This window comes from Anguilla anguilla, chromosome 7 (genome assembly GCF_013347855.1).
Source record: "Anguilla anguilla isolate fAngAng1 chromosome 7, fAngAng1.pri, whole genome shotgun sequence".
Taxonomy (NCBI): Eukaryota; Metazoa; Chordata; class Actinopteri; order Anguilliformes; family Anguillidae; genus Anguilla; species Anguilla anguilla.
This window is the reverse complement of record NC_049207.1, coordinates 37,783,572-37,797,457: the sequence shown is the minus strand read 5'-3', so window position 1 is coordinate 37,797,457 and position 13,886 is coordinate 37,783,572. Positions and strand designations below refer to the sequence as shown.

The 13,886-nt window shown below is 41.5% G+C and overlaps 1 long non-coding RNA gene across 1 annotated transcript in view; it reads right to left on the bottom strand.

Moving 5' to 3' along the window:
- Positions 1-8,713: 8,713 nt before the first annotated feature.
- Positions 8,714-13,886, bottom strand: part of LOC118232218 — a 10,214-nt gene continuing 5,041 nt past the window's right edge. Inside the window, exons 2-5 of the long non-coding RNA XR_004766229.1 lie at positions 12,428-12,526; positions 11,381-11,453; positions 9,953-10,066; positions 8,714-8,804 (exon numbers count right to left, since the gene is read on the bottom strand). This is a non-coding gene — a long non-coding RNA (uncharacterized LOC118232218). The remainder of the gene's footprint in view (positions 8,805-9,952; positions 10,067-11,380; positions 11,454-12,427; positions 12,527-13,886) is intronic.

The following is a 13,886-nucleotide window of genomic DNA, read 5'->3' as shown; positions in this document are numbered from 1 at the left end:
CTATCTTTCCTTCGGTCCTAAAACTAATGACTAATGACAGTGCACACAGTGCTAATGGGAAAATCAATGTACTCAGCAAACGCGCATTTGATGATGCTAGATCCTCTCACAGGCTAATCTGGCACCTTTCTTCTCATAAAACCACTAAGCACACCGTCATTGTGGCGTCAACAGGTGCTGCCAAACGACAATGACTCATTCTCAGTTCACGGAGAAGTCTTGCTTACTAGCAGTGTGCTAATCCTGACAACACCTCTGGCGTCAGCCATGTTTCACAGTTCACGCTGAAACGCTGTAACCTGATCAAACACAGTAGGTGACTGACCACACACAGTAGCTGTTTCTTATTACTGAAGAGACAAGTTAATAGCAAGCTATACTCCACACTTGCAGTATGTGAATGCTTGTGTCAGTTAAAGCTTGTTACTAGTTGTGAGGAGTGAGGAGGGGCAAGTGAACAAGACAGGCCCAACACAAGGCTGGTTAGCAAGTCAGTTTACACTGTGATGCTGAGGCATGAATCTGTCAATAGAAAGTTCAAGATTTGACCACATATCGCACCTAAATTGTTGCAAAGATTAATTAAATAACAGTTCACACTTTTTGCATTGACATTTTTTTCAAATATCCAAGAATGAGGAATATGAGAAAGTAATAGCTACATTTTGTTAGAATTTTTTTTCCCCCCTTTGCTAACCTTGCAAGAATTTGCACAAGATTGATGTTATGATGAATAGCTGTTAAAATGAATGGTCGTTTCCAGTAAAGAACATCCAATAATGTTGCAAACAAAAAAATGTAAAAAAATTCCTGAAAACAAAGGAGCTAAAGACAGCATTTGTTTATGCTGGCTGATAGTAATATACGAATCAAAGATTGTATCGTTGTAATCTGTTCATTTAGCCGCAATTCAAGTAAACTGCCTAGCCAGCACAGCCTGTTTCTTGTTATACTAAATCAGATATGAGCAATTGCTTTGGCGTTTTCCTGTCATTAAGTGACATCAGCTCTCATCGCCTTTCCCCCTAGTCATCCCAGTCATGTGACGTCAGTTTCTGTGATTAGGCTGTTCTGTGGGGACCCCGGGGTTCTCCGCCCTCTGCTGTATCTCTTCCCACATTAGTGCTAGCGCCACAAAAACCAGCAAAAGTGAAGGTGCGCGGTGTGTGGGGCCAGAGCTTATCTCGTATTTTTTTGGGGCGTGTAACTGTTAATGTGCAAGTACACCTACTGGCCAAGGCCCACCAGTCTATCATGATACAATTTTCCTGTCCTTTTCAGTCATATGTTCTGAAGCTAACATAGCCAAAGAGGCAAATTTATTCATCGTGAAGCACTGTGTTTGTAAGACACTGTTCACGTGCAGGAATCTCGCAGGGACATGCACGGAGCAGGTCACGGGTGGGTCTTTGGAGATCACGGAGGGATCTCCGTGTGCTTGACAATCGGCCACATGGAAGCGGGCCGGCTTGGGCCAACCCAGGCTTGGAATCAAAGCAAAAGATACAATCGCGGGCGAGCTCGAGCCCCGATGCCAGATTACGGAAAATGTTTCACGGCTAAAGGTCCAGGTTCCTCTGATTCACAGTGGCTTTGTTCCCCGGGCCTATTTTATTATTATTATTGTTTTTCTACCCGTGATGAATTGAGCTCGGCCTGATTGTCCCAGGAAATGGAGATCAGAGGTACGCTTTGATGAAAAGGTTTCAGCAGAGCTACTTCATCTGAAGACCCACGGGCATCCAATGTTTTTTCTTTTTTTCTGACCATCCCCTGAGAATGCTTGTGTGGGGCACGAGCGGGGAAGGTGTGCAAAGGTATTGCAGTAGGGTAATCAAATAAATAAATAAATAAATAAATAAATAAATAAATAAATAAATAAATACCTTCAAAAAGTGTTCTTAATCCCCTGCCCCCTCCCCTTCCAAATTTCCAGTGCTTCACCATTCTCATGTTGTGGTGCTCATCACAACCTCTGCTGTCAGTTAGGTAGAACACAGACATTGCATTACATTAAATTACATTTTATTTGGCAAATGCTTTTATCCAAAGCGACATGCAATAATTGCATACCGAAGGTCAGTGGAACAACTACAGAACTCAGGTTCTATTAGGTACAATCTTCGTCCATAGCCATGAACATCAAGTCTAGTTCAGCATAGGCAAAGTCAGTAAAGTGTCGGCAAGTCAAACTAGAAGTGAAACACGATTACAAGAGATATGACAAAGAGCTACAACATCAAGATGGTAGTACATGTGCAACACAAAAGTGCTAGAAAAAGATACAAGTGTAACATGAAAGTACTAGAAGATCAAAATACAAGGATACAAGTGTTATAAGACCAAAATCCGAGATTGGGAGTAACCCTGTGGAGGAGTAATGTTAGAGTTAGTCAAGGACAAACATACAGACATACAGTACACTTGCCTCTGAAGCATGTGATGTCAGCTGCCTTGTCTTATTTCACCACAGTTCCCAAAGTCAGGCTTGCAAAATCATGAGTCAGAATACACGTCATGTGTAGTTCGACATGCAAATTTCAAGGCGCCCAATCAACTACCGGGGGGGTGGGGGGTTGCTGACTCTGTCATGCTACGGCCAATCGTGTGTCCCTCCCGAGAGGCCTCAGTCGGGATTGGCGTGATCTGGTGTTGGATAGTGGCGCTTATCCATGCAGTAGAACAGTGCCTCAGCAGCTTGAACAGTAAATCGTTCATGGATACATGTCTGTGAAAATATAACAACAGGCCGACAGCTCACTATACATAGTTACTGTAAAATGGCAACGCTGGTGAGACTGGTGTGGTGCAGTCTATTGAGCAGCCAACACTCAAGGCATATGCCAGTTCGCCCCCATGTGGGCAAGCATTCGATTCCTTTCTCAGCTGTGGTCCCTTCTGTCTGCTATCCTGATAAACAAAGCGAAAAAATATGAAATGAGGGCAAACTAAAACTTTTCTTTAAATGTCTTTGCTTCTCGGTTTATGTAGCTTGGAGGGTATTTACATGTACTGGTCTGGTGCCGTGTAATACCGGTCATTTCGGCATTTTTCTACCCCATTTAGCATTCAACCAGGAAAGCCATTCATTTTGGTTGTGCGCTGAAGTGATTAAATGCAGCTCAGAAAGACATATTTTCATTTTCAGAAAATGTACCCAATTATCACAAAAACATGGGCAGTTTAGCTTTTATGAAATTAACTTCAAATCGCTCATTTCGATGGGGACCCTTGTCGGTATTCTTGTGCCGTGCCAAAGTTGTTTCGGTAAAAAGGTCCAGGTTCTTAGTAATGGTGAATTATGCTGACCAAAGCAACAATATGTCTCTTTGACATGTTTTAATATTTTTTTGAACAACAGTGGAGTTCTATGAATTCCCGTTTATCAGATATGGCTAGATGGACAATAATTGTTTGTATGATAAATTAATTGAGAGTTGAACAGAAACATTATCAGTTTTGGTGTTTTCAAAGGATATGCTGACGATACTGATAAAAATGAAGATTACCGGTGTGACCGTTGAAACATTTGCTCGCTATGGCTTCAATTAGAATGGGGGCAATTTGGGAACCTTCTACTTGCTCGAAGGCCAAGGCTCTGTCCCAAATGATGGAGTGGTCATGCTCAGAGGGATTAGCTGAATGGCTGTTTATGTGATTCCATTGAAGTAGGCTAAAGCTTAAGGGGGAACGGGGTACAAAAGGCACTTTTGGGGCCCGCTTCCCGGGCCATCGTTCAGAGGCAGAGGAGCTACTTTAATCTAGCATAGCCAGGTCAGACCGTTGTTGATGTTGGCACTGAGCATTGCTTTCATGTCGATATTAGTCCAGTGCCTGAGTGCAGGCGAGTCTGTTTTAACCGTTCCCTTCGATTTGGAACGGTGTGCTTCTTTTCGCTTCATGACCCAGGAACTGTTTCATACAGTTACCACACAACTGGAGTCGGCCAATCAGCCGGGTGTGCTATCGAGTGACATCACAGGAGCTGCGCAGCTTACACATGTGCACAAAAACCTCAGCTCAGCTGAACTCCTGGAGAGATAACGACTACGGATAACGGTTGACTGTGGAATGAACGCGAGATAGTTGAACACATTTCATTACCTCTGCTTTGACACTGAGAACAAATAGATATTATCGTGAGAATAAAATAATAGAATAGTAAATTAAATAAAGAAGGAAACCAATTTTGAAGGGAATTAAAATGAGTCATTTTTACACTGTGGTCAAACTGCGTTATGGACAATATAAAATGCATAGTAGACCAGACATGTCTACTGTTTGAAAAGACCATGAGGTATATCCTATTTACGTCCTTTTGCTATACAATGAACCTGAAACTATTATTTTTATGCAAACTGCTGTCAAAGCAATTAATCTGTAGTGTTTGTTCAATTTGTACTGCACTTTTTGTTAAGCAAATCTGATATCACCAGTGAAGAAAGGAACACTCTTAAATTGATTTTTTTTTATTCTAATTGAGAAGTAATTAAATATAGGGTATTGTCTGTGGATATTGCATAGAATTTTTTTTACATAATAACAATATATACAATGTAATACAAAAACATTATGTGTAATATCCACAGAAGATATCCTATATTTAAGAACATCTCAATTAGATTTTAATTCAATTTGAGAGTATACCTTCTTCAGTTTGACAGCAACCAACAGTTTTTATAAATAAATTACATTTACCATATAGGTTAAGTGCTAAGAGTATAGCACCAACACCCCAGCTATGAACCTACATTTGTGCTACAAGCTCATTTCTCTAGCCATCTCTACACATCAGATTATGTGCAATTGTGGGATGATTACATCATTTTAGCCATGTCCACAGATAACATTTTACAGAGCATAGCAGCAGGAAAGTGACTCAGATGTAACAATAAAGTAGGATACATGGGTGGCTTCCTTCAGATCAGCCTGGTGGGATGCAGAATTAATGCTGACTTGGCCAGATGTCTCATGGTGTCCTTTTATTAGTGAGTGCCATATTTTATGTTCAGCTGAGAGTGGCTTTGTGAAATTAGACTTTCCATTAAAATGACAACAATAACCATAATGGTCGCTATACAGGTCACAAACTAAAAAATAACTTTTACTTAATTTGCTAAATCAAAGTATTGTCTACAGTTTGATAAATTATCTAGTTCAAAAGTGATCTCTTTCAATATATCCTAAGATTAGGTAATTAGTTAAATAACGTATTTGTGATTTTGAAATATCACCTCACTCATCTGGATAATACAGAGAGATGATAATCCAAAATAGATATTAGCAAATTATTACAGAAATTGAATAAGCTGAAACATATAAATAAAATTTAATTTGAAATAAAATATCAAAATATTGCACCACTTATTGCCAACAATATACAGATAATATATTAATTATTACTGCTTTTGGATATTGCAGCATATATTTTAAAATACACGTCTGTGAATATATATTTATAGTGCACATTATCACATTACATTCCATTTCTTTAAGGATAAGATCTCATCAGTTTCTGTGCTAGTGCAATCACTGAAAACCTATTCTGCCACTCTCCAAAATAACTCAGCTTTCTTTCAAGAGTGTATGGCCGACTTCAGCAAAGCACCATACAAGACTCAGGGATCCCCTGCAGGAAGCCAAGCACTTATTTACTGTAAACTGGCCTGTCTTCACTTGGACTCAAATAAAGCGATATTTTTGATCCGCCTGCCTATCAGAAATTATAGCGTAATTAAAGGCCTGGATTCCACCTGGGCCTATGATGGCTTTATTACGGGGCGCTGTTCTCTTCTCCCCGTTCTACCCGAATGCCAAGCCGAGGCGTGCACGCAAACCGGCGGCTACGGTTTCACCCACCGAACTGGGGCAGCGCACCTTTATGCGCGATGCGTCTCAGGGATATCGTCCCGGCGCACAGGAAAAGCGATATCTCCCCACCTCGCCCGCCAGACAACCGTGCCCCTTGTGCCAGGGCGTCTTCCTCGGGCTGGCCCATTTAGTTCGGGTTACCGTCGAGGGCCACGCCCTGCACCCGCCTCGCCTCGACCGCGCTCCTGGCCCAGGCTCCGCTGGTTGCCGTGTCTTTGAGTTCACCCGGGCGGCCGGTTTTTGGCAAGCGTACCCGTACCCGCCGCTCCTCTGTCTCAGCTGTGTACCGGCTCAGGTTTTTACTGGCGTGGCTTAGCCAGATTATGTGTTAAAATGTCCTCACCGGAGATTGGCTTTCAGTGTTAAGTGTCACTTAAATAATGACTGTGCACTGTCATCTGATCTCTCGACCAGAAGTTTTGGAATAGCAATGATTTACCAATACTCGGAAATCACAAATTGAATCACAGGTGGTTTTGGGACAGTGAAACATTCTTTCCCATTTTCTCATCTTGTAGTGACAGTTATACAAATAAAAATGAATAAATTACATGACATATCTACATTATAAAAAAAAAAATTGAGAGCCCAGCTCTGGTAAAAATCTGTTTTAAGGCATATGATCACTCTGCTGTCTCTACCATCCTGATAATTTTTGGCAATAGGCATTCATTGTGTATGAGCTGAGGATCAATACAGAGGTGTAGAGGCTTACGAGTGTAAATGAAATATGATGAAGAGTTGGGGGGGGGGGGGGGGGTTGTGTTGTGCTGGATCTTTCATAGTTTGGACCCCAAATAGACAGTCAGGCATAAGAGTGCACACCTCCAATTGTGAAAAGTAAATGGGGGGCTGGAGGGCTTACAAATGGGGGCTGGTGTTGGTGGTGGTGGTGGTGGTGGTGGTGGGGGGGGGGGGGGGGTCTATATTTCACAAGGCAGAAGAGCCAGCACTCCAATCCGGCAAAGTAAACACAGCACCGTGGGGCTGGTAATTGATAGCACCATCCCCTTTCATACAGTAAATACATGTCAAACAGAGGGGACACTCAGGCCAGATTACCCAAGATTTGCAACACCGGAGGATTACCCAAGAATGCCTGCCTTTGATCTCCCACCACTTAGCCTTTGATTCCCTGTAATTATTTAAGCCGGCGAGATTTTGTCCCCCCCCTTCGCCGGCTCGTTGATTAATGATCCTAACGATTTCTTAATTGCGCCGTGCAAGGCAGTCTTATCAGGGCCCAGCCCGTGGGATCAGCACTGAAGCCACAGTAGTCACTGTTTCCCCCGTCCACCCCGTGACCCCCGCCCCCCCCCCCCCCCCCACCCCACCCCCCCCCCACGCACCTCACCCCCGACTCCCGCCCAAACCCCAAAAAAACCCCAGTTGAGAAAGGCGCATAAATTTAAACGCGCGATTTTCATTTGACGGTGCCGGCGTGATTAATGGGGTTGGCTGCTTTCTCCCCCGCGCGGGGGAAAAAAAAAATGTTTACGCGTTACCTACATTTGTGGAGCTTTTTCTTCCTACGTCCGTGTCAGATGGTGGCAGGAAGATGTATTTTACCCTTGTAAAAAAAAAAAGAGAGGGAAAAAAAAAACGTAGAAAATGTCTTGTTTCTCAAAACTGAAAAGCGTAAAAATCAAGCTAAAAGCTTGAGGGTAATGATAATGGCTTCATGAAAAGCACGGTCAGACATCGACGTCTGCGGATTTTGGCGCTCTTAAAAACAGAAGTACTCCAAGTGCTTTAGACCGTGACCTTTGCGCAATGCCATTTTGTTCTCTTCCTCTGCCCAGCTCAATTTGTTATGTAAGGTGTCTTCTACCCATTTATATCATGAGAGTAAAGGTTACAGCTTGAGTTCACAAAGACTACTATGAATAGATGGGTACTCACCAACATTTTTTTGTGCTTCCATCCTCCAAATTTATATGCACATACCTGGCAATATTAAAATGCATATCATTAATATTGGATGCATATGTTTTATCTTTATTGGCCTCCCTCAAGCTCTACACAGTAAAATTTTCAGTGTTAGGTGATAATAACTCATAACTCAGATAATATTTGGTCCCAAATTCCAGAGTGTTATCTGTTAAGATTTGAATTAACACTGTCAAAGTTGAATTAACACTGTGCATTTCACTGTGTAATGTTTGCCTATCAAGATTCAAGAGGTTTATTGTCATGTCCCATTATACAAGTACAAGGCCTTGCAGCAACATATAAAAACAGTTCTAAAAACAATTTATTATGTTGAATACGCGTATTGTAAGTCACTTCGGCTAAGAGCGCGCTGCATGCGCAAGCGGCGCGAATGTCCCGTTTCCTCTTTAAGGACCTGCAGACAGCGATCGGCGGTAGCACGCGACCCCCGGGGAGAGATGGCGGGCGAGATGAAAAGCCGCCCGCATGCAGGACGGGGGGAGGAGATGAAACAGGCGCGAGCACACCGTATCTGAAGCAGCGCCCTTACCCGAGCGCGGCGGGTCGCATGAGGGCCCGCTTACACTCCTCCGCCCGCAAAGAGAGACAAAGAGAGGGAGGGACGGAGAGAGAGGGGACCAAGAAGGAGGGAGGGAGGGAGGGAGGGAGGGAGGGAGAGGCAGGGGAGGCGCAGGAGGGGAGAGGGGGGGGGGGGGGGGGGGGGGGGGGAGGGGGGCAGAAATAAAATAAGAATAATCGCGACGCCTCCGAAGCATCAAAGCCCGCTGCTATCTCTGCAGCTCCCTGGATCTCTGCGCATGCCGCACTTTGATGTGCGCTCAGTCTGGGCTCCAGTCCGCAGGGTGCCACCCGCCCGCCCGCCCACCCACCCGCCAGCAGGGAGGATGTCCTGGTTTGGAGGCCTGGCACGCGTGGAGCCATGCCAGCTCTGTGGCTTCTATGTCGTGCTGATGTAGCACTGGCTTCGTTCCTGTAAACGCCTGCGAAGATCAGACAGGTGTGGCTTAATTACGAAGAGCTCTGATCTAGTGAAGGCAAAGCACATTTCAATTCTGTAATGCAGAAAGGTGGACAGGAGGTGGAGTTAGCGGTAGGTGTTGCAACAGCTACAGCAGATTTTACATTGTGAAGATAGATGGAACAAGTAGTTGCTTTTGTTTTTTGTTTTTTTCTGAAGTGATATGGCTCAATAAGCGACCACAAAGGCTGTTGAGGAATCATTATTTTGAAGCTGGAAGCATTCCATATGTTACAACATTAATAAAAGTTCATTTCAGTAATTTTTTTGTCTAAGAACTGTGGTTATGTCCTGGTGTCAGCTGTGTATTCAAGCTGAGTGAAAAATGTTGACAATCTGAGGTCTATTAGAATCACCTTGATTAGAACACCTGTAATCTGAAAGGAATGTAATATCTCCCCCTGGTGGCATGCTTCTGGATAGCGTTTTTTTCTCGTTTCAGATTGCTCAATGAAAGTTTTCCCAGCACGATTAGCTGGGAGTGGTATGACTGCAAGGCAGATTTTACTCCTATGGGTGGAGCTCTCACTGCAGACCTCAACGCATGTGATATAGCGCATGAAGCTTATTCAAATGTCACAACTGTTTGAATCAAATCGACATCCACAAGACGAGACCTGTCCCCTTTACATGACCATGACGAGAAACACGATGGTCTATGACAACAGCTCCATCTTCATGAGTTTTAAAATAAGCAAATGTATTTGTAGCCTCCCTGCACCATTCAAAGTGATCTCGATATTAAGTTTATCATTTACCCTCTTCTATTCTAAAGCCATTTATAGCAAGTTTTGGCTAAAATAATCAATGTCAAACAAGAAATTACAAGAAGAAAAAAATTACTTTGTAATTTATTTTGTGTTTTTTCATCTATATGAGAACCATAGACTGATACCTTGTTTAATTAAATATCTCCTAACAACAGACCTACAAGTATGCTAGCCAAAGCAATTCATAAGGCAAAGTTTGCACAAACAACACTTTTTTTGTCCTAGTTTTAACCAGGTCACGGTCTGAGTATGTTTCTACAACAAAATGAAAAATTGACTAAGAAATACACCTCTTCTCAGAACATGCTTTACGTGGAACAAGTTTTATCAGACGTCTTACACCTGACAGCCTCCTGCTGCGATCCTTCTCCTCAGCGCTCGCTTGGCCCCCCTCCAGCTAGCCTTGACAGGTCTTCGTCTCTGCAGCAATAAAAACCAAACCTGACCACCTCAGCTGCAGAGAGAGGAAGGGAGAGCGAAAGAGAGAGAGAGAGAGAGAGAGAGGGAGAGAGAGAGAGTTTGAGTTTTAACAAACCTTTATTGTACAAAACATACTGCCATTAGGCACAGCAAAATGAAGAAACCACCAAATCAAAAATAACAGCAAATACCAACACACACACACACACACACACACAAGAAAAACAAACAAAAAAGGAGAAGAAAAAGTTTGAAAAAGTCAAACAAAGCAATAGAAGAGAGAGAGGTTTTTTTTTTACTCACTCCCCATGTGACACATTCTGAGTTGCCCGAGAAGCTATTTGTGACCATGTGAGACAACCACTACAGTTCATTGGAGCCAACGCTACCAAAACAGCAATCAAGCTTCGGAAATAAGGAAAGGTAAAGTGAACAAAATCACAGTCAATCTGACGACACACGTTCTTCTGTCGCCCCCTGGTGGTCCATGTAATTAACACAGGAACTACAACTACTCATAGCTGCTTGGGACCACCAACCTGCCCCCTTGCTCCCCATGATCTCATATTATTGGTCAACAGGCAAATGTGTTGGGTGATGAGGTGATCAGGTGAGATTTTCTATTTATTACTGCCTCAATTCTTTTTCTACTTTCATATTTCAATCGGAGACAGCCACAGTGAAACACAGAAAATATGAAAATAATATAACATACAAAATACAGAAAAAAAGAAAAAAGAAGGGAAAAACACAACTAGACCAAAAAATTTGACATGGAATACCATTACATTATCATAAAAATGTATCATTAAAAAAGGTTACTTGTATAGTACTTGAAAGGGCTGAAGGGAACCTAAAGCAGAAAAGGTAAGAAGAACCTGGGAGCAAGAAGATTTACTTAAAAAATAATGTTTAAAAAACCTACAAAAAGATCTTTTTAAAGTACTTTAATGTGAGTATGTAATAAAAGGACAATTTTGTATTATGAATTTCAGCAATTGGCCCAACGGTGGTGCTATAGAGCACAAACACGTTGTAATGGCGAATACCGTAAATTAAAATTAGAAGTAATAACTGAGAATGAAAATCAGTCAGTCATGATGGCAGAATGCATTTGTTGCCAAGTTCAAGCCTTCTGAACCAGGTTTTTGACCAAAATGTCTTGTTCTTGATTGTTCACTGTTCACAATTCCTTTGAACTTAACAAGAACCACAGACCAGTTATGTAAAACAACCCAATAAGATCAAAAACCCACCACTTTTCACCCCTCGCCCCCGCCCCCGCCCCCCAAATAAAAACAAAAAATAAAAAATAAAAAAATAAAAAATAGAAATTGAAGAGTCGCACAGCACTTGCCAACAGTGTTCCTCTTCTAGTCAGGGCAGTGACTGCAGTTTACATAGATATGGGTCTCATCCACCTGTTATAATGATATATGTTATAATGATAATCCACACAATGAAGGAAATTAATAACTGCTTGTTTATTGTGTTTGAAAGATAAGTGTCCTTCCTATCAAAACATGCTTGTTTCAATTATGCTGTAGTATATTAAAATGACAAATGATGAATTCAGTTTGGATGTATTAAGACTGAAATCAAAGGGATAATGTTTTAAAAACATAATAATGTTTTTAATGCTATTAGGGTTTTACAATAACCCAGTGAAATTGGAATGCCCCCTTAGGTCATATTATCATTCATGTTATTGCAGGATATAAAAAGCATGCGTATTTATTTGCATGTATACAGGAGCATTTTGTTTTGAAAATATACAATATCCAGAGCAAGTTACACAACATTTCAAAATGATTTGATAAAATGAACTGTCCATCAATTTTAAATAACCTCAGTGAGGGTTAAATTCCCTGGTACAATGTGCTGACAATGTAACAGGATTTGTTTTTTAGGCCAAGGACACATTTTAGAAAGCCAGCCAAATGTATCATGCTTAGCTGGGCAAGTGAAATCAAATTCCACAACATAACCATACTCCTGGAGTTACAATCTAATGCCTAGGGCTTTTATTACACAGATGTATGAGGTGAAGCCAGTTTGTAAAGTGAAGTACATGAGTAAAACCTTGATGGAGGATCAGTTTAAGCTGCTGTGCCTAACATTATTTATGCAATGTTCTAAGGACAATTTCAGTTAGGACATTGAGTGGCATGTTTTCATAACTTCAACTTTTTGAAAAAGCAATCTGTAAGTCCAATGAACACATGCCTGTAGTATAATGTGAAAATAGAAAGTCTAATAGATATGTTGTTGATCACAGTTTAATTGTATCCTAGTTAATGCAAAGGTAATGCAGAGGCCTTTCTCTACCAGTGAAACTGTGTTCACATTGTTAGGATATGGCTCAATTTTTGCATACATGGCGCCACCTACTGACATTATATGTCCTGGGTTTGAATCCTGGCTGGGGCCTTTCTGTGTGGAGCTTGTATGTTCTTCCCGTGTCTTGCCGATGGGCTCCAGCAACCCCAACGACCTTGATCAAGAACAAGCAAGTTAGATAATGGATGGATGGTCAATAGGAAAAGTTAATCACTCATGCCACTGACAGTGACCTGTAAACAGTGAACTCTCCAACCCTCTATATATAGTTACACAGACTCAGCTGGTTACTTGCAAACAGAAACATGGCTATCCAAATGTGAACGCACAATGGCATATAACATAAAACATGTTTTCAGATAATGTGATCATTTAAGGAAATATTTCCTTATAATAAGCAATAAAGATATTTTCTCCTGTGAATAAGCTATCAAAATCAGGGCATGTGACGTGCATCCATTCTAATTTAACAACATATTACAGCCCAATGGCCATGAAATTATACACCGGAATCTAACATTGCCTTAAATTATTGCTTTCATTGGTCATTGATTCAAGGTATAGCACATTAACCTGTATACCATTGCAAAGCTTAGATGCAAAAACCCACGTCTTGATGGGTAAAACCACTAGAGATAACACAAGAAATTGACTGAAATTGGCTGAAATTGACACCCCAGGTTGATGATTACTCTTTTATAATCCAAAAAAAAAAAGCCATCTACAAGACAAACAGGTGCTAATCCTTTTCTACTGGGATTTACATGAACTAATTACCCCCTGAGCCAAAACAAATGAATCCACTAATTGCATATAGGCTAGGAAAAGTCGGTGAATTATTTTCCATTGAGCTGAATGCCTTTATAGGAGCACCTCAATCAGACATTCCAGTGCTGAGCCAAATCACCTGAAATCAAGGTCCTACCTGAACAAATCGACCCTTTCTTTGATCTACCCATCATGACTCCAGCCCTTGGAAACGTTGTTATATGTTACAGCCGTCGAACAGTCTTGCAAACTTCAATATCATTTTTGCAGCTTTGAAAATTATTTTACAGCTTCCTTCTAGCTGAAATAATCACTGAGATATTTTATTGTGTATCCAGCAACTTGCAAGAGGACGGTTTTGCAGAGAACATTTAGGCAGGTTGAGCTTTGTGCACGAGCCATCTATTGTTTATAAGGGCTTTATTCATCGGTGTATGCTTGCAAAAGCCAAATCATGACAAGCAAGCAAAAGATGAAGAGTTCTAACAAAGTATTTAAGGAACTGGAGAACGACAGTAGCAACAATGATAGTGACTGGATGGGAGAGCTTCAACTCTGTAGAAGCAGCAGTACACAAAGACAGCTTGAATCCTCTTCAGGAATTGTGAGCCTGAACTGTTTATATTAGTTGTTTACGTATGTTACTATTAGTTGTGTTTCTATGTTGTGTAATTTCATTTGTATTAGTATTTCAGTTCAGTTCGGCTTCTGTATGCGCTAGTCATAAATATGTGCTTTATGTGGCT